General features: G+C 44.8%; 1 protein-coding gene and 2 pseudogenes across 1 annotated transcript in view; all 3 read right to left on the bottom strand.

Annotated features, from left to right (window-relative positions):
* The window catches only part of LOC126203129 (uncharacterized), a 124,930-nt gene that overhangs the window by 62,775 nt on the left and 35,144 nt on the right, over positions 1 to 27,011 (bottom strand). The gene's annotated exons all lie outside the window — the stretch shown is intronic.
* Positions 6,281 to 6,398, bottom strand: LOC126204817 (5S ribosomal RNA; annotated as a pseudogene).
* On the bottom strand, positions 6,914 to 7,031 carry LOC126204816 (5S ribosomal RNA; annotated as a pseudogene).

The raw sequence follows: 27,011 nt of genomic DNA, 5'->3' as shown, positions 1-27,011 counted from the left end.
ACTTATGCTAACGTCATCAGTCCCTAAGCTCACACACTACTTAATCTAAATTATCCTAAGGACAAACACACACATCCATGCCCAAGGGAGGACTCCAACCTCCGCCGGGACCAGCCGCACAGTCCATGACTGCAGCGCCCCAGACCGCTCGGCTAAGCCCGCGCGGCTTCCTTTAGTAAATGATACGCGACGGTTAATAACGTTTAATCGTCCACACCACTGAACAGTGAATGACTGGAAACGAGTTATATTAAGCAATATATCACTCTATACCTTGTGGCGATGCGATGAAAATGTTACCTGCTATCATGTGCCGTGCCAAGAGTGAAGTACGGAGAAGGTGGTGTTATGCCGTGAGGGGTGTATTTCGTTGTTAGTGCGTGGCCCCCTTATTGGGCTAAATGCGGGAGTACCGGGTGATAAAAAAGTCAGTGTAAATTTGAAAACTTAATAACCCACAGAATAATGTAGATAGAGAGGTAAAAATTGACACACATGCTTGGAATTACATGGGGTTTCATTAGAACAAAAATGAAAACACCTCATATTGCTAGACGCGTGAAATATCTCTTGCGCGCGTCTTTTGGTGATGATCGTGTGCTCAGCTGCCACTTTCGTCATGCTTGGCCTCCCAGGTCCCCAGACCTCAGTCAGTGCGATTATTGGCTTTGTGGTTACCTGAAGTCGCAAGTGTATCGTGATCGACCGACATCTCTAGAGATGCTGAAAGACAACATCGGACGCCAATGCCTCACGATAACTCCGGACATCCTTTACAGTGCTGTTCACAACATTATTCCTCGACTACAGCTCTTGTTGAGGAATGATGGTGGACATATTGAGCCTTTCCTGTAAAGATCATCATCTTTGTTTTGTCTTACTTTGTTATGCTAATTATTGCTATTCTGATCAGATGAAGCGCCATCTGTCGGACATTTTTTGAACGTTTGTACTTTTTTGGTTCTAATAGAACCCCATGTCATTCCAAGCATGTGTGTCAATTTGTACCTCTACTTACATTATTCCGTGATTTATTCAGATTTCAAATTTGTACTGACTTTTTGATCACCCGGTATACTAACACATTTGACGGTGTACTGCGTACAGTAGAGGAATAGTTCAGAGAAAATGGTTTATTTTATCAGCATGACGTCCGCCCCCGGTAGCTGAGTGGTCAGCGCGACAGAATGTCAATCCTAAGGGCCCGGGTTCGATTCCTGGTTGGGTCAGAGATTTTCTCCGTTCAGAGACTAGGTGTTGTGTTGTCCTAATCATCATCATTTCAGCCCCGTCGACGCGCAAGTCGCCGAAGTGGCGTCAAATCGAAAGACTTGCACCCGGCGATCGGACTACCCTGCGGGAGGCCCTAGTCACACGACGACCAGCATCAGCATGACAATATACCTCATAATAAAGCAACTCCTGAGAGGCAATGATTTTTGGAAACAGCACTCCTGTCGTGGTCCGGGCTGCCCAGAGTCCCGACATGAATCTGAACCAGAGTGCCAATGAAAGGTCTTTTGGACGAGTTACGACCTCGACTTCGCTCCAGATCCCAGCGGCTGTCATCACTACCTTGTCTGGTGTCGGCTCTTGAGGAGGAATGGGCTGCCATTCCTCCACAGACACGGCAGTCAAAATGTACGCTGCAGAGTTCAAATCATTATAAAGGCGAATGGTGGTTGCATCCCATTTAATGTCCACTAATAGGTTTTGGGTACTTTTAATCTGGTAGTGTAGAATTCGTAACAACGCATCAATAAAACTTTAGGATTTAGTAAGTTTTTTGTACTTTCTCCCTCGTTTGTGGCAAGTTCAAATCAGTAACTATAAATGATTGAAATCGGAGATATCATTTTTTTTATCTGTATTTTGTCCCAGAGAGATGGCAGTATACGCTCTGACAAATTTGCAGCACCTGTGAAGATAGCAACTGACATAACTTCAGTTAACGTGCGTATTCGATGTAGTAACCAGAATACGTCATTAAAGCTACAGGTGATCTTGGGGTGTACAGAATGCGAAATTTAGTTCGCAGAGCTGTCAGCTCTGGCACAAGTAATAACTCTAACCTGGATGCACACTGAGTCGAACTGAACTTCGATGACAGGCATGGTTACGTCATTCTATTCTGCTTCAGCTATGCACCAGAGTTCATCAATTGTATTGGCTGGAGAGTGGTGGGAAGCTAGTCTCTGCGCAACACATGATCTGATGTTTTCACTGGGTGAGGGGTATGAGGAATGTACCGACCAGGACAGCAGTCCAACACTTTCTGCGACGAAATACAGAAGGAGAATATGGGCAACGTGAGGTCTTGCGTCGTCTTGCTGTAAGACCTCGAATACAATGAGGTGACTGAAGTCATGGGATAGCGGCGTGCAGATACACAGATGGCGTTAGTATCGCGTATACAAGGTATAAAAGGTCAGTGCATCGGCGGAGCTGTCACTTGTAATCAGGTGAGGCATCCGAAAAGGTTTCCGACGTCGTTATGGCCGCACGCCGGGACTGAAAAGATTCTGAACGCTGAACTGTAGTTGGAGTTAGACGCATGGGATATTCCGTTTTGTAAATTGTTAGGGAATTAACTGTTCCGCGATCCATAAAGTCAAGAGTGTGCCAAGAACATAAAATTTCAGATATTACCTCTCACCACGAACAATGCAGTGGCCGACGGCCATAACGACCGAGACCAGCGGCCTTTTCGTAGAGTTCTCAGTATTAACAGGCAAACAACACTGCGTGAAATAATAGCAGAAATCAATGTGCGAAGTGCGACGAACGTATTCGTTAGAACAGTGCGGCGAAATTTGGCGTTAATGGGCTGTGGCAGCAGGCGACCGCGAGTGCCTTTGCTAACAGTACGATACCGTCTGTAAGGCCTCTCCTGGGCTGGTGACCATATTTGTTGGTCCCTAGACGACTGGAAAACCGTGACCTGGTCAGATGTGTCTCAATTTCAGTTAGTAAGAACTGATGATAGGGTTCGAGTGTGGAGCAGACACCACGAAGCCATGGACCCAAGTGGGCAATAAGACACTATGCAAGCTGGTGACGGGTCCATAATGGCGTGGGTTGTATTTACATAGAATCTTTGAGTGGAAATGGTTATGTTCAGCCACTTGGAGACCATTTGCAGCCATTCATGGACACCATGTTCCCAAACAAGGATGTCATGTCACTAGGCCACAAATGTTCGTGAATGGTTTGAGGAACATTGTGGACAATTCGAGCGAGTGAGTTGGCCTTCCATATCGCCCGACATGAATCCCATCGAACTTTAATGGGACATAACCGAGAGGTCACTTCGTGCACAAAATCCTGCACTGTCAACACTTTGGGAATTATGAACGGTTACAGAGGCAGCATTGCTCAGTATTTATGCAGAGGATCTCCAGCGACCTGTTGTGTCCATGCCACGTCGAATTGCTGTACAGGGTAAAAGGAGGCCTGACAAGAGTATTAGGAGTATCCCATGACTTTCGTCACCTTACTGTACGTAGCGGCTGCTGTTCAAATTATCTGCTATGTGAATCAAAAGTGATCGTCTTGTGTTTATACTCAGTGGAGTCCCATATCTCGACGCCAAGTGCTGCACCCATATGGCGGCGACGGATACAGTCTTTTCAAGTCCGTTATCCTCGTAACCTTTACACACTGATTCATCCATTTTGATGCTGTGCGCAAGACTAGAACTTCTCTGAAAAGACGACGTTGTTACCACTCCTGCGTACAGTGCTCCCGTTGCGCTCAACACTGTCGGAGCGCCACTTTCTACAGCGTCAAGTGAAGCCGAAACAATGGCCACCGTTCTGACTCAAGGCTCGTGACATTACTGACTGTACGTTTCTACAGTTCCTTAAAAAAAATTAAAAAAAACACTCTTCTCTTTGGCACTATTCGCTTGGGATCGCTTTGATCCTGCATGACGTTCAGGGTAGCTACTTTTCTGAACCCATCGGTTTCATTTTCGCAAGACAATGGTGGGAACCCGATCAACTCAAGCATCAATAATGCGGAACGATAAACAGTAGACTCGATAGCCCCCAAGTCGACGCTGCTGAATTCCGACACGTGCTACATAGAGGGCGAAAATTGTTTAAACCGACAAACTCTGGGAGGCTGCACGAGACACCAAAGCATATAATTTTCTCTAACATCATAATTTCCTGTGAGCATTATTTAATCTGATAGAGGGATTATTCACTCTTCAGTCATAATGACTGATTTGTTGTTGTGGCGGTCGCTGTTGTACTGGTATAGGGCATGCTTCATTGTCCAGTTGTATTAGTTGTTTCACATTCACATTTAGTTATAAGTGATGACCCAGCATATGTTTTTGTTTTCTAATGGAGCGATATACCTAGTGTGAGTACAATGATGTGGTTGTTGTTTACTAAACAGAGATGAGGTTTTCTATATCAACAATCGGCTTTTCTGGAGTGGGTTTAATCCACCTGCCACCTTTTCTCGCGCTCATCGAGTGCGGTTCTACGTGAATGTGTGGGCAGGTGTTGTTGGTGGCTTTTCAACTGGGACGTCTCTCCTGCCTAGGTCATTAAATCGCAATCATCATTACAATTTCCTCCCCAGAACATTGCCAGAATTGCTGGACGACGTGCCACTCGCTACAAGACAGCGCATGTGGTTCCAGCTTGACGGGGCGTCGGCACATTTCAGTCTTCTTGTACGTCGATTCTGGAACTGACAGTTTCCAGAAAAGTGGATTGACAGAAGCGGTGCTGTACCATGGCCCAATCTGGCCTTTTTTGTGTGGGGAGATACGCGCAACTTTGTCTGCAAAACCTGTAGTGAGTGTAAGAGGATCTGGTTGCCTGGTGTTAGACATAACATTCTCCCCCCCCCACCACCCCCTTACCCTCCCAGACCCCCACCCCGCTGGTTTACTATCGTTTTACAAGTAAAAAGAGGCATTTTTGAACGTCTACTGTAATTGAAGTAATTGTGCAGTGTTAATTTTGTTGTCTCTCGGTAATAATGAGTTAAAAATTGTTTGTTTTATTTTTTGCCTAGTATAAGATTTAATGTCATAAAACGGTGCCTCGCAAGAAAATACATTACGAAAAGTGTTTTCAATATCCCTTACAGTCTCCCAAGATTTGTTGATTTAATTAATGTTCATCGAGAGAAAACTACTCCTAAAGTTTTAAAAATCCTCACAGGAAAATAAGTCAGAGAAAAATATTTAATTTGATGTGCCATCCAACCACTCATAGTTTGTCCGTTTAAATAATTTTCACCCTATATATACTTAGCAAGTCACCTCGCAGTGTATGGCGGAGAGTACCTTGTGTACCAATTTCGTTTTCTCCCTTTACATCTTCCAGTCGCGAATGGTTCGCGGGGAAAACAATTGCCGGTAAACCGGCACCTGGGTTCCAATCTGTGTGATTTAACCTTCATGGTCTTTCGGGAGGTATACGTACGAGGAAGACATATATTGGTTGACTCTTCCAGGAATGTACGCTCCCGAACTTTAACAGTGGGCCATATCGTGATGGTGCGTCTGCCCACTGGAGTTGACTAAGTATCTCTGTGATGTTTGCGCTCTTAGTAAATGAACCTGCAATGCAACCTGTTCCACTGCTTCAGATCTTCTTTACTTCCTCTATCGATCACCTAGTACAGATCCCAGGCTCATGAGCAATATTTAACTGCTAGCCGAACGAGTGGTTTGCAAGCTACCTCCTTTGTTGATGGATTACATTTCCTGAGGATTTTTCCAATGAATCTCAATAAATATGCCTTACCCGCGATTAATTTTATGTGGTCATACCACATCAAACCGCTCTGTAGGCACACTCCTGCATATTTCCGAAAATAGCTGCTTCCAGTCACTATTCTGCGGTCGTGTAATCATACAACAACGAGTCTTTCTGACTATGTGTACGCAATACGTCACATTTTTTTTATGTCGAGAGTCAACTGACAACTCCTGCACCAGGCGTAGATCCTCTGCAGTGCTTCCTGCATTTCGCTACACTTCTGCAGCGTTGCGACTTCTCTGTATACAACTGCGTCATCCGCGAAGAGCCTCATGGAATTACCGACATAAACACTCCGTCTTCAGGCCACGCTTGGCCTACAGGGACCATCCGACCGCCGTGTCATCCTCAGTAGAGGATGAGGATAGGAGGGGCGTGGGGTCTGCACATCGCTCTCCCGGTCGTTATGATGGTATTCTTGACCGAAGGCGCTACTTTTCGGCCGAGTAGCTCCTCAATTGGCATCACGAGGCTGAGTGCACCCCGAAAAATGGCAATAGCGCATGGCGGCCTGGATGGTCACCCATCCAAGTGCCGACCACGCCCGACAGCGCTTAACTTCGGTGATCTCACGGGAACCGATGTATCCACTGCGGCAAGGCCGTTGCCTGGAATTACCGACATAATGCTCTAAATCGTTTATATACGCTGCGGTGACAAAAATCATGGAATAACGTTATTTCCGAAAATAGCTGCTTCCAGTCACTATTCTGCGGTCGTGTAATCATACAACAACGAGTCTTTCTGACTATGTGTACGCAATACGTCACATTTTTTTTATGTCGAGAGTCAACTGACAACTCCTGCACCAGGCGTAGATCCTCTGCAGTGCTTCCTGCATTTCGCTACACTTCTGCAGCGTTGCGACTTCTCTGTATACAACTGCGTCATCCGCGAAGAGCCTCATGGAATTACCGACATAAACACTCCGTCTTCAGGCCACGCTTGGCCTACAGGGACCATCCGACCGCCGTGTCATCCTCAGTAGAGGATGAGGATAGGAGGGGCGTGGGGTCTGCACATCGCTCTCCCGGTCGTTATGATGGTATTCTTGACCGAAGGCGCTACTATTCGGCCGAGTAGCTCCTCAATTGGCATCACGAGGCTGAGTGCACCCCGAAAAATGGCAATAGCGCATGGCGGCCTGGATGGTCACCCATCCAAGTGCCGACCACGCCCGACAGCGCTTAACTTCGGTGATCTCACGGGAACCGATGTATCCACTGCGGCAAGGCCGTTGCCTGGAATTACCGACATAATGCTCTAAATCGTTTATATACGCTGCGGTGACAAAAATCATGGAATAACGTTATACAGGTATACAGTGGCGGTTGTATCGTGTATTCAAGGTATAAAAGGGTAGTGCCTTGTCGGAGCTGCCACTTGTAATCAAGTGAGGCATCCGAAAGGGTTTCCGACGTCAGTATTGCCGCATGACGGGAATTTGAACGCGGAACTGTAGGTGGAGCTAGACGCATGGGATATTCTGTTTTGGAAATCGTTAGGGACTTTAATCTGCCGCGTTCCATAGAGTCAAGAGTTGTAAGTAGGCTACTTCTGTGTTGGCAGCGCTGTGTAGCGCATTGCATTGGATCTCTGACTGCGCTTTCTTTGTAAGAGACTCTGTGACTGGTTGGAATCGTTGTTGGAAGTTAATCGCCAGTACTGTTGGGCAATTGGAAGTTAGTCGCCAGTAGTGATGGAAGTACTGTTGGGCAGTTGGAGGTGAACAGCCAGCAGTGATGGATGTTAGATGCGAGAAGGTAGCATTGATGGAGGTTAGAGGACTGAAGTGTTAGCGTAGGCTAACGATCTGTACATGTTCGACTTGGAGTTTGATTATTATTCATGATTATATACCTTTGTACTAGATGTCAATGACGATTTATATTCGTGTCTGAATTGGATGTCACATTATTAAGGTAAAAAAATACATAATTTGGTTGCAACAAAATCTTTCCTTAGCTAACCACATGCCTATTAGTAGTTAGTGGCTTTAGTAGTTAGAATCTTTTATTTAGCTGGCAGTGTTGACGCTCGTTGTATTGCAGTAGGTCGCGTAATGAAGATTTTTGTGAAGTAAGTGCTTAATGAAATGTATAGGTTATTGTTAAGATATCTTTTTAGTCAGGGCCATTCTTTTGAATTAATTATTTGAAGTCAGGTTTTAATTTTTTTGAGCAGTCAGATTGCGTTGCGCTAGAACATTGTGGGTCAGTGTTGACATGATAAGAAGAAAGAAAGAGAAAGTAGGCCCAGTACGTTCAGTTTTACTCAACTGTTTAAGAATCAAATAACGTAGAAGTTTCATCTTCTTAGTCATTCTGCAATTTAAGTACAGGCACAGTCATTTAAATAAAGAGGCTTCAGAGTGTGCAGGGAAAATAAAATTTCAGGTATTACCTCTCACCACGAACAATGAGGTGGCCGACGGCCTTCACTTAACGACCGAGAGCAGCGCGTTTGCGTAGAGTTCTCAGTGTTAACAGACAGCCACACTGCGTGAAATAACAGCAGCAGTCAATGTAGGACGTACGACGAAAGTATTCGTTAGGACAATGCGGCGAAATTTGGCGTTAATGGGTTATGGCAACAGATGATAACAGCATGACATCGCATGCAGTCCCTCTCCTGGGCTCGTGACCACATCGATTGGACGCTAGACGACTGCAGAACTGTGGCCTGATCAGTAGAGATTCGATTTCAGTTGGTAAGAGCTGTTGGTAAGTTCGAGTGTGCCGCGGATCCCATGAAGCCATGGACCCAAGTTGTCAATAAGGCACTGTGCAATCTGTAGGTGGTTCCGTAATGGTGGGAACTGTGTTCACAAGGAATGGAGTGGGTCCTCTGGTCCAGCTGAACCGATCATTGACTGGAAACGGTTATGTTCGGCTATTTGCAGACCATTTGCAGACATTCGTGATCATCACGATCCCGAATAACGATGTCTTATCACTGGGCCACAACTGTCCGCGAATGGTTGGAGGAACGTTGTGGACAGTTAAGATAGAATGAATTTGTCACCAGCATCGCCCGACATGAATCCCATCGAAATTTTATGGGAAATAATCGAGAGATCAATTGGTGAACCAAATCCTGCATTGGCAACACTTTCGCAACTATGGACGGCAATAGAGGCAGCATACGGATCTTCCAATGACTGGTTGAGTCCCTGCCACGTCGAACTGCTGCGAAGGAGGTTCAGCACGGTATTAGAAGGTATCCCATGTCTTCCGTGACCACAGAGTATTTTGTGGAAAGTGTCATATCACACGAAGCATAGCATGACGTAGTCACAAACGACCAACTTTCGAATGCGATTTATGACTGAGGAAGCCGCTGCACTGTCCATCTTCGTATACAAAAAGTAGATGGCATTACTTCTACACGTTTTGTAAGGTTGGACTGGGACGCTAAGCGTCCGCATACTGACGCATTTAGTACACTTCACGCCATTTGACGTTTGTTGCCTCTTTCGTTGTGTGGTAACTTTAATGCATATGAGTGCAGATAAGTCGTATTTATTTTTATTCTGCTGAGACAACACGAGAGGGTCGGTACGGGCCGGGAGCAGAGAGCAGGCGGTAAGCGCGCCCTTGGCACCTATGATTCCCGGATGGGAGGCTGGTGGGCGCTAAGCGACTCCGGGAATCCCAGAGCGAGTGTCGTGACCGGCTGGTATCTGCTGTCTGGCGGCTGCTGCAGCGGAACTGGAGAAGGCCCAGACCTCTGGCAGTCGGGCAGCAAATATTTACTGGCCACTCTTAGCTGCTGCCAACCGTCCCTCCGATCCTCAAAACAACAGGCACCGCTAGCAGCTTAAGAAATTACCTAACTGTTCAGCAGCTGCAGTCGTGTATTTTTTCCACCAAAATAAATAAAAATTGGCCTTGTGCGGGTAGGACTCGCGCACTGAGCTTCCCGTGTAAATTTAATTGTGTATATAAAATTCACACATCCTGTAAATCGAGAATATTAACGATTGTCGCCTGTTATCAGTATGAATACTGGTAAGATATTGGTGCCAGCAATTCCAAGACCATATCAAAATCTCTTCAGTAGTTCTTCAGACTAGCCTGGGCGTACAAAAGGAAGCGAGAAGGGGACTTCAGTTTATATATGCTTAGAGAGAAGATTTAATAAAACATTTTAATTTACTTACTAAAACATGGTTAAAAAATGGTTCAAATGGCTCTGAGCACTATGGGACTTAACATCTGTGGTCATCAGTCCCCTAGAACTTAGAACTACTTAAACCTAACCAACCTAAGGACATCACACACATCCATGCCCGAGGCAGGATTCGAACCTGCGGCCGTAGCAGTCGCCCGGTTCCGGACTGAGCGCCTGGAACCGCTAGACCACCGCGGCCAGCGAAGACATGGTTACATGCCTGCAGTAATGTTCGTTTTCGATGCTTTTGACGAATGCTTCGTGCAATGTACGTTCAAATATCAGAAGATACTTTTTATATGATACAATTACAATTTAACAAGTTTCAGATTTTTTACGATATTTGTATAGTGAAACCTTGCTTCTTGCAAAATTTCATGATTCTAGGTCAAAGGAAAGTGTCCTATAGGTTTCGATGACAAAGTTTGCGATTATTAGAACTTGTGAAATAAATAATCAAATTGTTAGACTGCATTGACCTAGAGGCTTCAAGGGACCACAGACTGTAGTATGTGACACAAATCTGAACTTGATAGGCCAATATGTTCCAGAGCAAAGGTGGTCTCAAAAGACGAACAGTTGGACAGACGGATAAAAAAATAACCAAAAAATACTTTCTCGTGTGATTTAATTACAAATTGACAATTGTCGGAGTTTTTCTGTTAAATGTTATGTGAAACCTTGATTTTACCAAATTATGTGATTCTAGGTCAACGGGACACCAACCTGTATGTTTTGACGAGAGAGTTTTCGAGTGTCAAAATATGTGACATAAATGTCCGTATTATTTGACAGAAGTGATTTTTACACCTCCGAGGGACCACAGACCTTAATACGTGACATAAATTTAAACTTGATACGTCGACCTGTTCCTGAGAAAAATGTTTCTCAACAGTCGGACAGACAGACAGACAGACGGACGAACAAACCGACGGACAACAAAGTGATCCTGTAAGAGTTCCCTTTTCACAAATTGAGGGACAGGACCCTAAAAATCAGTTGTCAGTTTCACAAAAATAATTAATTTCGCTTTACCATTTTCCAAAGCTCAAACTGTCTTCGCAAGCCTGATACAGCTTAAAGCACTGGTAAGCCTACGTCGAATAAGGCTCGGATGACAAAGACGCCCTACAAAGTATAAATAACAAATACAAGAAGTTTGTTAAAAACGAAGTATAGTAGACGAGAATACGCTGCTGGCCATTAAAATTGGTACACCACGAAGATGACGTGCTACAGACGCGAAATTTAACCGACAGGAAGACCATGCTGTGATATGCAAATGATTAGCTTTTCAGAGCATTCACACAAAGTTGGCGCAGGTGGCGACTCTTACAACTTGCTGACACGAGGAAAGTTTCCAACCGATTTCTCATACACAAACAGCAGTTGACCGGGGTTGCCTGGTGAAACGTTGTTGTGATGCCTCCTGTAAGGAGGAGAAATGCGTACCATCACGTTTCCGACTTTGATAAAGGTCGGATTGTAGCCTATCGCGATTGCGGTTTATCGTATCGCGACATTGCTGCTCGCGTAGGTTGAGATCCAATGACTGTTAGCAGAATATGGAATCGGTGGGTTCAGGAGGATAATGCGGAACGCCGTGCTGGATACCAAGGGCCCCGTATCATTAGCAGTCAAGATGACAGGCATCTTACCGCATGGCTGTAACGGATCGTGCAACCACGTCTCGATCCCTGAGTCAACAGATGGGGACGTTTGCAAGACAACAACCATCTGCACGAACACTTCGACGACGTTTGCAGCAGCATGGACTATCAGCTCGGAGACCATGGCTGCGGTTTCCCTTGACGCTGCATCACAGACAGAAGCACCTGCGATGGTGCACTCAACGACGAACCTGGGTGCACGAATGGCAAAACGTCATTTTTTCGGATGAATCCAGGTTCTGTTTACAGCATCATGATGGTCGCATCCGTGTTTGGCGACATCGCGGTGAACGCACATTGGAAGCGAGTATTCGTCATCGCCATACTGGCGTATCACCCGGCGTGATGGTATGGGGTGCCATTGGTTACACGTCGCGGTCACCTCTTGTTCGCATTGACGGCACTTTGAACAGTGGACGTTACATTTCAGATATGTTACGATCCGTGGCTCTATCCTTCATTCGATCCCTGCGAAACCCTACATTTCAGCAGGATAATGCACGACCGCATGTTGGAGGTCTTGTACGGGCCTTTCTGGATACAGAAAATGTTCGGCTGCTGCTCTGGCCAGCACATTCTCCAGATCTCTCACCAATTGAAAACGTCTGGTCAATGGTGGCCGAGCAACTGGCTCGTCACAATACGCCAGTCACTACTCTTGATGAACTGTGGTATCGCGTTGAAGCTGCATGGGCAGCAGTACCTGTACACGCCATCCAAGCTCTGTTTGACTCAATGCCCAGGCGCATCAAGGCCGTTATTACGGCCAGAGGTGGTTGTTCTGGGTACTGATGTCTCAGTCTCTATGCACCCAAATTGCGTGAAAATGTAATCACATATCAGTTCTAGTATAATATATTTGTCCAATGAATAACCGTTTCTCATCTGCATTTCTTCTTGGTGTAGCAGTTTTAATGACCAGTAGTGTAAAAAACCAAGTCACATGGAGTTTCGTACAGCTCATTAAACAATAAGTTTTGAATCCACTGCTGACACCTAAAGTGGTGAGACATTTAAATCACGTTATGCGTCCTTACTATTACCAATTTGTCGCAAATCGTTGATCATCAGATAGCTGCATTACATTAGCAATGAGAGGAATATGTAATGTTCTGTTTCTCTACAGAAATAATAATAATTAAATGATAAAGATTGGCAGTTAAGATACTGACTAATTTCAGTTTTAAAAGCAACTGCATAACTGCTTGGCCAAAGTATTTACAAACAAATCTGCCAGTTAAATTTATTTCTTGAAATTTTTAAATTTTTCATATGTTACTAAATATGACCTGGCTGTAACATCTGCTATTACCAGTATAATTACTAAATTTTTAAGCCAAACATTTAAAGTCGGAAACATCTGCACATGTGACTAAGCAGTTTAATATTTCATCTATAAATGTCTCACATGCAGTATGTAAAAGGATTTTTTGTAATATTTGTGAAGGTCAGTCAGAATGTAATGCCTCCTTTTCTTATTTCACAGTAGAAATGAATGCCTTATACATAGGATAACACATACAATATTCGCGATTAATTTGTCACTTGTTATTATAAACTCCGTCTCTGTCCATAGTTATTTTTTTCATCTTGTATCAAGAGCACGTATACCTTTGCTGTAAAAATCATAGTTCTGTTTCCTGAGCTACAGGTGTACAGATATTTTCAATGTCTTCGTATCTTCGAAGTAATGCCCCGATAAGCTTCTTTTAATAGGCCGAACAGATGGAAGTCTTTTGGCGCAAGGTCAGAGCTACACCACCATACCGTGGAGCAAGGCTACTCAGCCAATTTTTAAAATTTCGCATGTGGTGAATTGACGGATGTGTGGTCTTGCAATATCGTGCAGAAGGAGAGCATCAGCCGTACATTTTGATGGGAGAACACTCAGACGACGTACTTTCAATCTGGTGAGGGTATTCACGTATTGTTTCGAAAAAATGAACCAGAATCACAACCTTTGCACCTCAAAAGACTATCGCCAATACCTTCCCCGAAGAAGGCACTGTTTTGAATTTTTTCCTTGTCGGCAGTGTTGTCGTATGCCATTCCATGGACGGCCTCGTGGACTGAAGCTCAGAAAAAAAATGAAACCAGTATCGTCTCCAGTCACAATTGTTCCCAAAAATTCCTCCCCTTCTGCACAAAGGCTGCAACAGATTGGATGCGACTGCTTTCCTCGCCTCTTTATTCTTGTCGCTTAACGTTTTCGGTACCCCGTTTGCAGAAATCCTGTAGTGGTCCAGTTTTTCAATACTGGCCATCACACTGTCTTTACGGATGGATAACTTGCGCCACAATTCATCTGTTGAAACACGGCGGTCGTCACTGCTGCTTCGCTCGATATGCTGGACGCCGCCTGAAGTAAATCAGCCGCTGGCCGGCCCCTCCGCGTTGCATCAGCTAACTGTATTTATCCTCCAGCTTCTATACTGCGATCAACCCATCGACTACGGCTCTGGCACCCATCTCCATACACATGCAATCTTTCATAAATGTGACTGTGCGTTTCATCTACTGTAGTAGGGAATTCAATCGCGGATGGCTGACTTATACGTTCGGTAATGTCGGCCATTTTCTAAATTTATGTAGTGATGTCGTCTGTTGACGTAGAATACTGTTAATGTAATGGAGTGCAAAGAAGGTTTAGCGGATATACGCCAAATTCATGGTTTTATTGTATTGTATGTCAACTGGGGACCTAGAAACGACGGAGAGGCTCCGTCCCGGCCGCAGCCGCTGTAGTCCACAACCCCACGACGACTACCGCAGTCCACTTCACCCCTCCGCCGCCCCACACCGAACCCAGGGTTATTGTGTGGATCGGACCCCGGTGGTACCCCCAGGGAACGTCTCACAGCAGACGAGTGTAACCCCTATGTTTACGTGGTAGAGTAACAGTGGTGTACGCGTACGTGGAGAACATGTTTGTGCGGCAATCGCCGACATAGTGTAGCTGAGGCGGAATAAGGGGCACCAGCCCGCATTCGCTGAGGCAGATGGAAAACCACCTAAAAACCATCTACAGACTGGCTGGCTCACCGGACCTCGACACAAGTCCGACGGGCGGATTCGTGCCGGGGACCAGGCGTTCCTTCCCACTCCGAAAAGCCGTGCGTTAGACTGCTCGCCTAACCGGGCGGGCAAATTCACGGTTGCTACATTACCAATTTAATGAACGAGAGATATTACTTGCTGACTAACACCAACAATATACACTAACAAAAGTTTGCTTCATGAACTGTTAAATGTGCCCGTCCTTTCATCCGCATATCTTTAAGCGCAAGAAAAAAGCCGATGGAATAGGCTGTGGATAGTTTAGAGATGTTAGCATCGGACGCGGAAGGAGCAGCCTTTCGGGACCGCGTACAACCTTCCGCTACACGGCAGCTGTCGTCGGCGTATAGTGTGTTGCTGACCTTTCCCGGGACGTCTGGCAGCCCATCACACGGCTGTTTGTCCGCGTACCAGCCACGTGGCGTCAGCAGTATTTTCACGGTAATTAGGGAGCGCCTGTAAGGACGGCTGTGCAGTCGCAGGCACTAAAGGCACGCCTCCCCGCGGAGGACGGCAACTGCAGGGCCGAACCAAGGCGCGTCTCTCGTCACTCGTGGCAGACCCACAGTAGATACAATCCTGTCCACAAATAATTTGTTTATTAGTTGGGCTGGGTTGTTTTGGGGGAGGAGACCAGACAGTGAGGTCATCGGTCTCATCGGATTAGGGAAGGAAGTCGGCCGTGCCCTTTGAAAGGAACCATCCCGGCATTTGCCTGGAGTGATTTAGGGAAATCACGGAATACCTAAATCATGATGGCCGGACGCGGGATTGAACCGCCATCCTCCCGAATGCGAGTCCAGTGTGCCAGCCACTGCGCCACCTCGCTCGGTGTTTATTAGTACTGTTACGTTTGGAGCCTAATGAAACTCGCAATATACAACAAAGGGCATTTGCAAAATTTTGCTTTCGAAGTATGCTGATGCATTAGCTCCATACTTAACAATCATATACAAGCTTTCGCTCGACGAAAAATTCGTACCCAAAGACTGGAAAGTTGCACAGGACACTCTATTATTCAAGAAAAGTAGGAGTAATCCACTAAATTACAGGCCCATATCGTTAACGTCGATATGCAGCAGGATTTTAGAACATACATTGTGTTCGAACATTATGAATTACGTCGAAGAAAACGGTCTATTGACACACAGTCAACATGGTTTAGAAAACATCGTTCCTGTGAAACGCAACTAGCTCTTTATTCACATGAAGTGTTGAGTGCTATTGACAAGGGATTTCATATCGATTCCGTATTTCTGGATTTCCGGAAGGCTTTTGACACTGTACCACACAAGCGGCTCGTAGTGAAATTGCGTGCTTATGGAATATCGTCTCATTTATGTGACTGGATTTGCGATTTCCTGTCAGAGAGGTCACAGTTTGTAGTAATTGACGGCAAGTCATCCAGTAAAACAGAAGTGATTTCTGGCGTTGCCCAAGGTAGTGTTATAGGCCCTTTGCTGTTCCTTATCTATATAAATGATTTAGGAGACAATCTGACCAGCCGTCTTCGGTTGTTTGCAGATGACACTGTTGTTTATCATCAGAAGATCAAAACAAACTGCAAAACGATCTAGAAGAGACGTCTGAATGGTGCGAAAAGTGGCAGTTGACCCTAAATAACAAGAAGTGTGAGGTCATGCAGATGAGTGCTAAAAGGAACTCGTTAAACTTTGGTTACACGGCAAATCATTCTAATCTAAAAGCTGTCAATTGAACTAAATACCTGTTGTTGTTGTTGTTGTTGTTGCTGTGGTCTTCAGTCCTGAGAGTGGTTTGATGCAGCTCTCCATGCTACTATATCCTGTGCAAGCTTCTTCATCTCCCAATACCTACTGCAACCTACATCCTTCTGAATCTGCTTAGTGTATTCATCTCTAGGTCTCCCTCTACAATTTTTACCTTCCACGCTGCCCCCCAATACTAAATTGGTGATCCCTTGATGCCTCAGAATCTTCTTCTAGTCAAGTTGTGCCACAAACTCCTCGTCTCCCCAATTCTATTCAATACATCCTCATTAGTTATGTGATCTACCCATCTAATCTTCAGCATTCTTCTGTAGCACCACATTTCGAAAGCTTCTATTCTCTTCTTGTCCAAACTATTTATCGTCCATGTTTCACTTCCATACATGGCTACACTCCATACAAATACTTTCAGAAACGACTCCCTGACACTTAAATCTATACTCGATGTTAACAAATTTCTCTTCTTCAGAAATGCTTTCCTTGCCATTGCCAGTCTACATTTTATATCCTCTCTACTTCAAATCCTGCCTCGGGCATGGATGTGTGTGATGTGCTTAGGTTAGTTAGGTTTAAGTAGGTCTAGATTCTAGGGGACTGATGACCACTGATTTTAAGTCCCATAGTACTCAGAGCCAACTTTGACCATCATCAGTTATTTTGCTCCCCAAATAGCAAAACTCCTCTACTACTTTGTCTCATTTCCTAATCTAATTCCCTTAGCATCACCCGACTTAATTCGACTACATTCCATTATCCTCGTTTTGCTTTTGTTGATGTTCATCTTATATCCTCCTTTCATGACACTGTCCATTCCGTTCAACTGCTCTTCCAAATCCTTTTGATGTCTCTGACAGAATTAGAATGTCATCGGCGAACCTCAAAGTTTTTATTTCTTCTCTATGGGTTTTAATACCTACTCCGAATTTTACTTTTGTTTCCTTTACTGCTTGCTCAATATACAGTTTGAATAACATCGGGGAGAGGCTACCACCCTCTCTCACTCCCTTCTCAGGTATTCGTAATGGAGACGAAGCTCGTGGTCTTGTGGTAGCGTTCTCGCTTCCCGCGCACGGGGTTCCGGGTTCGTTTCCCGGCGGGGTCAGGGATTTTCCCTGCCTCGAGATGACTGGGTGTTCTTGTGTCGTCTTCATCATTATCATTCATCCTCATTACGGTCGGAGGAAGGCAAAAGGCAATGGCAAACCACCTCCGCTAGGACCTTGCATAGTACGGCGGGCCGGCCGGAGTAGCCGTGCGGATCTAGGCGCTACAGTCTGGAACCGAGCGACCACTACGGTCGCAGGTTCGAATCCTGCCTCGGGCATGGATGTGTGTGATGTCCTTAGGTTAGTTATGTTTAATTAGCTCTAAGTTCTAGGCGACTGATGACCTCAGAAGTTAAGTCGCATAGTGCTCAGAGCCATTTAGTACGGCGGTGCGGGTCTCCCGCATCGTCACCTACGCTCCTCGGAGTATGGGATATCATCATTATCATCAATGGAGACGAAAAGGTGTTTTCAATAACAGAACTATGAAGAACAGCAGGAGGCACAGAATATTGAACGGGAGGGGGATAGGGGGAGGGATCGCAGATACGTTAGGATGACAAGGATGGAATGTTACAGGTTTCGGTTGGTAGGACTGGTTTCGTGGTTGGGAGTGGAAACAGGTCAAAGCTCCGGAATGACAGGACGGAAAAGGCTTAGCTCTGCATAGGAGGTGGAATATGGCTGAAATGTTACAGCAGAGTAATCCTCATTGCAGAAAAGAAAGTAAGTTGTGGGGTGCTGGGCTCAGTTTCCCGAATTAGGTACCAGATTCGCAGATGTACGAAGAGATGAAAGGGGGGACACTGGACGAGGTTGTATAGTATGTGTAGTATGTGAGATAGAGAAAGACAGATGCGGAATGTGAGGTGGAGTGCACGTCTGTCGAGGATTACACGGGGCTTGTAAAATTTTGGAGGGACAGATATTCAGACAGGATTGCCATACGCAAGGATGGGGTGGATGAAGGATTTGTAGGTGAGGACAGTGACAGGGGAACCTAGGTGTAGCTTGTTAGTGGTTTTGCGGAGGTCTAGCGGTTCTGGCGCTGCAGTCCGGAGCCGCGGGACTGCTACGGTCGCAGGTTCGAATCCTGCCTCGGGCATGGGTGTGTGTGATGTCCTTAGGTTAGTTAGGTTTAAGTAGTTATAAGTTCCAGTGGACTTATTACCTAAGATGTTGAGTCCCATAGTGCTCAGAGCCATTTTTTTGTTAGTGGTTTTAGACGGTTTTGAGTTTTGTGTGGAGCAGTAAAGAGCTGTATATTCCACGTTAATTTCCCATCAAAGGTTAATTCAAAGTACTTTACTGTGTGGGTAATAGTAACGGGTTGGTTGGAAGATTGAGGCTTGGAAACTGAGATGACAGATTGCTGTACGACTAAAAACTGTAGACTTTAAAATTTACAAACGACACGTTATTGTGCGTATGTAATAAGTAAATGAGTGGTCAGTACCGTACTGCATTCGCATCACGACTCCAAGCTTCGTTCAACACTTTGCTAACATGAAACACACGCGGACGGTGAAAGGGCGAAAGTCGAATGTCTTCCGGTTGGCAGGCTGCAGTTCCCCATGTAAGCATTCCGATGTGGCTGCCGCGGCGGGGAAGGGGTTTAGCGGAAGAGAAAACCGACCTCCTGCGGTTGGACCGCGCTTCTCGAGTGGTCCTACCCGGGGAAATGAATGCGAACGAACTGAAAGCTTTAAACGAGTCGCTGGAGCACTCGCCTTTGAAATATATCTCCGTGGAAACGGTCCGTTAAAAGCTCGGGAATTTCCACTCCTAACTCTTCGGCTTTTATCAACGAATAAGGCGCGTTTTCGCAATTAAATTTATACGCGTGGTAGTATCTACTACTGGCGCTAGTAGGATATCGATAAAAACTATCAGAGAAGCTGGTACATTTTAAGAGGATTAAAAATGTACAGTATATAATGTTTCTTAATTTTACCCATTGCTGCCAATGTTGCTTCCGTGTCAGTATTACTTTCGTGAAATAATTTTAAAAAAAGCCTTCAGTCACAAATTGTGATTTGTATTTCGTGGTCTGGGGGCTCGTCTTCGGGTGCGTTTGGTCAGCGTACATCACTTAAAAAAAATAGTTTACTACTGGTCCTATTACGAGTGCATAGGCAATCCTATTAAGAGTACATAGGCATTGCTATTAAGAGTACATAGGCATATTACAAGTCTCACCGACTACTGTTGTTACGAAACTAATACTGCACCCGAAAATTACTTACCGTCTGCAATAGTGATTGCATGGTTTTAAGCACAGTATGAGCAGACATGTCATACACATATAGGGGAGAGTGTTGAAACTAATACTTTTCAGCCTTTCGCTTCATAGCGTTATACAGGGTGTTACAAAAAGGTACGGCCAAACTTTCAGGAAACATTCCTCACACACAAATAAAGAAAAGATGTTATGTGGACATGTGTCCGGAAACGCTTAGTTTCTATTTTAGAGCTCATTTTAGTTTCGTCATCATGTACTGTACTTCCTCGATTCACCGCTAGTTGGCCCAATTGAAGGAAGGTAATGTTGACTTCGGTGCTTGTGTTCACATGCGACTCATTGCTCTACAGTACTAGCATCAAGCACATCAGTACGTAGCATCAACAGGTTAGTGTTCATCATGAACGTGGTTTTGCAGTCAGTGCAATGTTTACAAATGCGGAGTTGGCAGATGCCCATTTGATGTATGGCGCGGTACGTTTGTATCGAGACGGATTTCCAGAACGAAGATGTCCCGACAGGAAGACGTTCGAAGCAATTGATCGGCGTCTTAGGGAGCACGGAACATTCCAGCCTATGAGTCGCGACTGGGGAAGACCTAGAACGATGAGGACACCTGCAATGGACGAGGCAATTCTTCGTGCAGTTGACGATAACCCTAATGTCAGCGTCAGAGAAGTTGCTGCTGTACAAGGTAACGTTGACCACGTCACTGTATGGAGAGTGCTACGGGAGAACCAGTTGTTTCCGTACCATGTAGAGCGTGTGCAGGCACTGTCAGCAGCTGATTGGCCTCCACGGGTACACTTCTGCGAATGGTTCATCCAACAATGTGTCAATCCTCATTTCAGTGCAAATGTTCTCTTTACGGATGAGGCTTCATTCAAACGTGATCAAATTGTAAATTTTCACAATCAACATGTGTGGGCTGACGACAATCCGCACGCAATTGTGCAATCACGTCATCAACACAGATTTTCTGTGAACGTTTGGGCAGGCATTGTTGGTGATGTCTTGATTGGGCCCCATGTTCTTCCACCTACGCTCAATGGAGCACGTTATCATGATTTCATACGGGATACTCTACCTGTGCTGCTAGAACATGTGCCTTTACAAGTACGACACAACATGTGGTTCATGCACGATGGAGCTCCTGCACATTTCAGTCGAAGTGTTCGTACGCTTCTCAACAACAGATTCGGTGACCGATTGAGTGGTAGACGCGGGCCAATTCCATGGCCTCCACGCTCTCCTGACCTCAACCCTCTTGACTTTCATTTATGGGGACATTTGAAAGCTCTTGTCTACGCAACCCCGGTACCAAATGTAGAGCCTCTTCGTGCTCGTATTGTGGACGGCTGTGATACAATACGCCATTCTCCATGGCTGCATCAGCGCATCAGGGATTCTATGCGACGGAGGGTGGATGCATGTATCCTCGCTAACGGAGGACATTTTGAACATTTCCTGTAACAAAGTGTTTGAAGTCACGCTGGTACGTTCTGTTGCTGTGTGTTTCCATTCCATGATTAATGTGATTTGAAGAGAAGTAATAAAATGAGCTCTAACATAGAAAGTAAGCGTTCCCGGACACATGTCCACATAACATATTTTCTTTCTTTGTGTGTGAGAAATGTTTCCTGAAAGTTTGGCCGTTTCTTTTTGTAACACCCTGTATATGCTAGACATGAAATACGTATTTGCAATGCTCCCATGTAACTTCGTAACAGTGTAAAGTGTGAGATGAAAATATACCAACAGAAACATATTAATATCGGCGAATACGGTGAATATCTTTTTATTCTTTACTGTGTAAAATCCGTTCTGTAACTAAATTCATAGCCAGCCGCTGTGGCCAAGCGGTTCTAGGCGCTTCAGTCCGGAACCGCGCTGCTGCTACGGTCGCAGGTTCGAATCCCGCCTCGGGCATGGATGTGTGTGATGTCCTTAGGTCAGTTAGGTTTAAATAGTTCTAAGTCTAGGGGACTGACTACCTCAGATGTTAAGTCCCATAGTGCTTAGAGCCATTTGTACCATTTGAACTAAAATCATAACAAAAACATTTGGTCAGAGACTTTAGCTAACGACACCAAACGGAAACGAACTTTGTATATCTTTTGTTGTAAAAGAAATTAAACTAATTAATTCATTCTCGCTATTCTGTTGCGTCCTTTTTGTCTGGTTGTTTAGAGTAAGCACACACGTTTCTAAGTACTGTAACTTTAGGAAAAAACATAACATAGCTATTTTTTGGAAATGTACAAGCGGGATTTAATTACAGTATCAGATCTGATCATATCCCATGATAATAACCATAACTTTGCATGAATATTTGCATCTTTCTCGTCAGAAGCCTTAAACAAAGGATTGATGAAGATTTGTTAGACAGCAGAACGACCCAACACATTACGTGCTCTCTCATTACTTATTCAACATCGCTAAGTACAATCACCATGGAATGGATTTCCCGATTATTTCTTGTCGTTCTTTACTCGTATTTTTATACGTAAGAATTTTACTAGGTTGATCGGTAGATCACCTTCGAACAATGGCCTCGGCAGTCACTCCAGTGGCTTGATTAATATTGTGTCTCACGATATTAATGGTCGGCAATCTGGTAATTGCGGGAATGCACTGATCAGACAAAACATTATGAACACTTCACACAGTGACGTTGGATGCTGCCTGGTAGGGTTCGGGCATGTGACGCGCTAACATGTGTATGTAAGCGGAGCAGACACGGACGGGCGATTACCCTAGCGAAGATATGGGCTGCAAATGTGGAAATCCATTTGATAAGCGATTTTGACAAAGGGCAGATTATTATTACGTACAGCCTTCGAACGAGTATATTGAAAACGGCGAAACTGGTCGACTGTTCACGTGCTACGTCGTGAGCATCTACGGAAAGAGGTAGAAGGACAGTGAAACTGTCATTAGGCGCTACATGGTTGGACGTCCACGAGTCTCCAGAGAACGTTGGGTTCTGAGGCTTGTGTGCTCTGTAAAGTAGTATAGATGGTGATCTGTGGCATCTCTGCCGAAAGAGCACAATGCTGGTGCACAAGTGTTTCGAAGCACACCTTTCATTGAACATTGTTGAATATGGAGCTCCGCAGCAGACCACCACTACATGTTCACATGTTGACTGAACGACATCGATTACGATTGCAGAGGACTCGGGACCGTCGGGATTCGACCTTCGATCAATGGAACCGTGTCGTCTTTTCGGGTCGCTAGTCGTCTCCACCAACGCCATCATTGAGGTGAACGGCAGCTCGAAACGTCCAGCGCGCCACAGACGCAGGCTGGTGGGGGGGGGGGGGGGGGGGCGGCAGTATTATGCTATGGGAGACATTCTCTTGCACTTGCATGGGACCTATGGGGTAATCGAAGAAACGGTGACATCTGCGAACCACCTGCACCCCTTCACGCTTCATATCTTCCCCGATGGCGGTGTCATCTTTCAGCAGTGTAACTGTGTGTGTCGCGGAGCCAGAACCGTGCTACAGTGGTTTGAGGAGCATTAAAGTGAACTCATGTTGATGTCTCGGCCACCAAATTGGCCTGGTATAAATCCTACGGAACTAATGTGGATCGCTATCGAGCGCCATCACCACGTGCACAAATCAGCGGCCCTTTACTTACGCGAATTACGTAACCTGTGCTTAGACGTCTAATGCTACATACCTCCGAAAATCTACCGACAAACTGTCGGATCCGTGATGCCCAGAATTACTGACGTGTTTCGTTCCAAAGACGGACAAACAAGTTATTGAGGAGGTGATTATAATGTTTTGGCTCACCAGCGTATGCAATTTACCGGGTGATCAAAAAGTCAGTAAAAATTTGAAAACTGAATAAATCACGGAATAATGTGGATAGAGAGGTACAAATTGACACACACCAAAGTAAGACAAAGCAGAGATGACGTTCTTTACAGGAAATGCTGAGTATGTCCACCATTATTCCTCAACAATAGCTGTAGTCGAGGAATAATGTTGTGAACAGCACTGTAAAGCACGTCCGGAGTTATGGTGTGGCATTGGCGTCGGATGTTGTCTTTCAGCATCCCTAGAGATGTCGGTCGATCACGATACACTTGCGACTTCAGGTAACCCCAAAGCCAATAATCGCACGGACTGAGGTCTGGGGACCTGGGAGGCCAAGCATGAGGAAAGTGGTGGCTGAGCACACGATCATCACCAAACGACGCGCGCAAGAGATCTTTCACGCGTCTAACAATACTTTTTTTTGGTTCTAATAAAACCCCATGTCATTCCAAGCATGTGTGTCAATTTTTACCTCTCTATCTACATTATTCGGTGGTTTATTAAGTTTTCAAATTTATACTGACTTTTTGATCACCCGGTACATCTTGCGACAATAATCATTAACTCATTTATATTTTTTGCTCAGCTTTGCTGTTTTTGAACGTTTCCCTCTTTCGTCAAGAACTGCATAGTAATCAGTATTCTTATTTGTTGTGGCATGCTGGGAAAAGTTGTCATAATAGTAATATCCCAGGCCTTTCTCTCGAACTGTAAATCCTAGAGGGAAGCCTCTAGCCAACTCCGTAACAGAAGTTCACTAAATTTTCTCACTCCATTGTGAAATGATGACATTCGCGTTATATGAACTGCAGTCTTTTGCTGAAATTACAAAAAATACTTCGGATATTATGGTTTTTTCTAATGTGAGAGACTGTTTCAAAGTAAAACATGATCATATGCGAAGGAAAAAATGTTCTATTCGAATGAAGAAGGGTTGCAATTGAGAAAATCTCGTTAACTCTATATTTAATAGTCTCTGTATTACATTTTTATTCTACTAGACACCAAAATTCAGTAAGTGAAACCAAATTAAGAAGAAGTATCATATGAAATCAGTCACAAGTCAAAAACATACTGAAACAGAAACTATTACCAACCAACACACATATCCAATTTCAAGACAGTAAAAAATGTTAATACTTAACAGAAACTTAGTTCATTTTCAAATAACACATGTAAAGTGGTAGAAGAACATCCGTTTCAAAGTACAAGTTGATGCACGACTAATGAAGCGTGGCTTACCCATTCACACGTTACGTAACTAGATTTAAAAATATACACCATTTTATTCACCATGAAACTCTGTAACTGAGGAATTAACAATGTTCTTCAAATAACTTTAATGCGTTACAAGGAATTTAAATATATATAGCTCATAATACTTACACGCATTACAAAAAAAAAAAAAAATGTCTCACAACAAGAGCAGTGTAAAATGTAACTACTTATGGCGGTCTCTGTTGCACGTTCCTTCAAGCGATTCTAAAATCAGTCAGTAGATTGTAAGACTGACCAGAAAACATCGTATGTTTCTACGTACACTGTCCTCCAGGTACTACACTCTTCACTAATTATGGCTATTTCGAACAATCTTTGTATCAACTTTGAAATCCAACCCCTGTGTATATGTCGAAAGGTAACATTTTGATATTCTTTCACTTGTTTTGATTTGTGAAAAATGGTTCAAATGGCTCTGAGCACTATGGGCTTAACTTCTGAGGTCATCAGTCCCCTATAACTTAGAACTACTTAAACCTAACTAACCTAAGGACATCACACACACCCATGCCCGAGGCAGGATTCGAACCTGCGACCGTAGCGGTCGCGTGGTTCCAGACTGTAGCGCCTAGAACCGCTCGGCCAGCCCGGCCGGGTTTTGATTTGTATTTACAGATTTGCTGTAGCACGAAAAGTGTTTATGTGTACATGACAAGTCTACTCATATCGTGCTTGAAAAACACGTAACCACTACTGGAAACAGTAATTAATTTTTTGGTGTTGTCCTAGTTTTGTTGATAGTACAAGTACACTACTAGCCATTAAAATTGCTACATCACGAAGATGACTTGCTACAGACGCGATATTTAACCGACAGGAAGAAGATCCTGTCATATGCAAATGATTAGCTTTTCAGAGCACTCACACAAGGTTGACGCCGGTGGCGACACCTACAACGACATGAGGGAAGTTTCCAACCGATTTCTCATACACAAACAGCTGTTGACCGGTGCTGCCTGGTGAAACGTTGTTGAGATGCCTCGTGTAAGGAGGAGAAATGCGTACCATCACGTTTTCGACTTTGATAAAGGTCAGATTGTAGCCTATCGTGATTGCAGTTTATCGTATCGTGACATTGCTACTCGCGTTGCTCGAGATCCAATGACTGTTAACAAAATATGAAATCGGTGGGTTCAGGAGGGTAATACGAAACGCCGTGCTCGATTCCAACGGCATCACTAGCAGTCGAGATGACAGGCATCTTACCCGCATGGCTGTCACGGATCGTGCAGCCATGCCTCGATCCCTGAGTCAACAGAAGGGGACGTTTGCAAGACAAAAACCATCTGCACGAACAGTTCGACGACGTTTGCAGCAGCATGGACTATCAGCTCGGAGACCATGGCTCCGGTTACCCTTGACGCTGCATCACAGACAGGAGCGCCTGCGATGGTGTACTCAGCGACGAATCTGGGTGCACGAATGGCAAAACGCCATGTTTTCGGATGAATCCAGGTTCTGTTTACAGCATCATGATGGTCGCATCCGTGTTTGGTGACATCATGGTGAACGCACATTGGAAGCGTGTATTCGTCATCGTCATACTGGCGTATCACCCGGCGTGATGGCATGGGGTGCCATGGGTTACACGTCTCGGTCACCTCTTGTTGGAATTAACGGCACTTTGAACAGTGGACGTTACATTTCAGATGTGTTACGACCCGTGGCTCTACCCTTCATTCGATCCCTGCGAAACCCTACATTTCAGCAGGATAATGCACGACCGCAAGTTGCAGGTCCTGTACGGGCCTTTTTGGATATAGAAAATGTTCGACTGCTGCCCTGGCCAGCACATTCTCCAGATCTCTCACCAATTGAAAACGTCTGGTCAATGATGGCCGAGCAACTGGCTAGTCACAATACGTCAGTTACTACTCTTGATGAACTGTGGTATCGTGTTGAAGCTGCATGGACAGCTGTATCTGTACACGCCATCCAAGCTCTGTTTGACTCAATGCCCAGGCCTTTTAAGGCCGTTATTACGGCCAGAGGTGGTTGTTCTGGGTGGATCTATGCACCCAAATTGCGTGAAAATGTAATCACATGTCAGTTCTAGTATAATATATTTGTCCGATGTATACCCGTTTATCATCTGCATTTCTTCTTGGTGTAGCAATTGTAAAGGCCAGTAGTGTAGTAACTTAAATTCAATAAAGTATGTTGACTGCTCAAGCA

Source organism: Schistocerca nitens, chromosome 9 (assembly GCF_023898315.1).
Source record: "Schistocerca nitens isolate TAMUIC-IGC-003100 chromosome 9, iqSchNite1.1, whole genome shotgun sequence".
Lineage (NCBI taxonomy): Eukaryota > Metazoa > Arthropoda > Insecta > Orthoptera > Acrididae > Schistocerca > Schistocerca nitens.
This window is presented reverse-complemented; position numbering and strand designations above follow the sequence as displayed.